General features: G+C 55.3%; 1 protein-coding gene across 1 annotated transcript in view; it reads left to right on the forward strand.

The window, feature by feature from the left end:
• Positions 1-2,108, forward strand: part of ZMAT4 (zinc finger matrin-type 4) — a 103,774-nt gene that overhangs the window by 29,828 nt on the left and 71,838 nt on the right. The window lies entirely within an intron of this gene.

Raw genomic sequence — 2,108 nt, forward strand, 5'->3', positions numbered from 1 at the left:
GTTTGGGGGTGGGATGGCAGGGGTAGGGGAACGGTTGGGCTGGGGGAGCTTAAAGGGCTTTTCCAACCCAAATGATTCTGTGATTCAATCCTGGCCCCGCTGGGAGGGGCTCTGGCATCCGTGGGGTCTCTGCGGGGGCTGCGCCCCGGGGTCACCTGGATTTGGGCCTTGCACCCCTTCAGGAGCCCCCTCACACGGAGCAGAGCCTCAGCCGCAGCCTGGCCGGTCCCCAGAGCCCCCGAGCAGCCCCAGTCCCTGCCGGTGGCAGCCGCTGCCTGGTGCTGGTGCGGGACTGGCTCCGTGGCACCGTGCCTCTCGATGGGACGTGCTAATTCACGCCGGCTGAGGATGCCAAGGCTGGATGCTGAACAAAGTGGTGTTTTAACATAGAGGTGTAATGGTAGGAGGAGAGGTACGAGCCTCCTGGTGAAAGCTTTCTCTGTGGCCTTGGCTATAATCCTGCATGCGTGCGGTGTATTTGTGTATTTGACTGGAGCAGGCTGAGGAGAAAGTGCAGGTTTGGTTTCCAGAACCATGCGGGAGAGGAATTCTGGTTTGCCAGCAAGACATCCTATTAACACTTCAAAATACCTTTTTTTCCCCCCCCTTGCTAAATGAAATAATTTTCCTTTAAATACTAATGACCCTGCAGTATATTGTGCGTTTCTTGATCTCCGATAAACCTTGCAATGGTTATCCAGGCCCTGCCCGTGCTGCTTAGTGTGACTCACAAGGCCATAAATGATTCACGGGGCTGAGTCACTGCCCGCCGTTGAAAATATGCAGGGAAATAAAACCCGGCACAGTAACATGGAAGTGCTCAGTCCTTTGCACGGTGCCAAGCTCAAGAGTGGCTGAGGATGTCATTAACTGTAAATAAATCAGTTGGGAAGTGTTCTATTCATTTAGTGCCTAGGAGCGCTGACGTTGGAGGGCTTTGCGTGCTCGTCAGCCCCTGTTTAACTTCTGTGCACGGTTGGGATTTGCAGCTGAACCCAGCGTGTCCTGCCGGTGTCCCTGGTACAGGGGGACGCCAGCTTTGTCCCCTGGTTGGACACGTCCAGGCTCTTGGTTCGAAGTCTGCAGTTCTCGGGGGCTTTCTAAGGCTGACAAGCGACGCGGCCAGGCTCAGCGAGCCCAGGAAGATGTCCTTGAGCCTGCAAAGCCTGCCTGTGCTGCTGGAGTCGCAGAACGGCCGGGAAATCCTCTTTTTCATGGTTTTTCTTACCCAGGGGCTATGATATGCTCTGCCGCATGCATTGGGCTGTGAGGCTCGAGCAGATCCTACGCGTGTCCAAGGCACATCTCTGCAACAGCCAGCACGGAATGAGATCTGCTTCTGCCCGAGAGAGCGGCCTTACCTTGGCAGATAACGTCATGTCTGACCGCGAGGGACGTGACAGCGCTGGCGGCTCAGAGACAGCCGGCGCGGGCTGGCCCAGGTTGCCAGTGGAATCGTGTCTGCCCGTTCGACGTCCACGGGTTTGGCGGTCGGCAGCCGTGGCGGGGATGAGCCGCGCGCTCTCCTTGCTCCGCGCTTGCTTTGCTGCCTCGGTGTTCGCTAGAATGCAAAGTCATTTCCTTTCCCTGCCACCCCCGGTGGCTTCTCCCATCACAACTTAAAATATTAATTCTATTTTGACTACTGCAGGAGACAAACATTTGACGCATTGTGTGAGCCTGGAATGAGCCGTGTCGGTTGAAGTAAAACATTCCAGCAGCCTTTGATGTTTTGATAATGGCTGCAATAAAATATTTATTGATAAGTATGAATGTGTATTTGGAGAAATAAGAATAGAGATATATTTTTGGACAACTGATATTTATAGGAAACAAAAGCATTGAGTCCTCTTGCCAAGTGCTCATCCTGCAATGTTGAAGTCTTATTTTCTCCTCAGACATGAGGAAGAGGAGAGAAAAAAGGAGACAGAAACCTCCCCGGCAGCACCGTTTCTCTCGTCCGTGTTGAGTTAAAGCTGCGGCCCGTGCGGGTGCAGGGTCACCGTCCCCATGCCCTGGCCAAGCGGGGGGCGCTTTGTGGCACCACTGCGCCGGGCAGGCGCCCGCCCGCTCGCTCCGCCGGCAGCTCCCCCGCCCCGCCAGCAGGG

This window comes from Egretta garzetta, unplaced genomic scaffold (assembly GCF_000687185.1).
Source record: "Egretta garzetta isolate BGI_Z169 unplaced genomic scaffold, ASM68718v1 scaffold481, whole genome shotgun sequence".
NCBI lineage: Eukaryota > Metazoa > Chordata > Aves > Pelecaniformes > Ardeidae > Egretta > Egretta garzetta.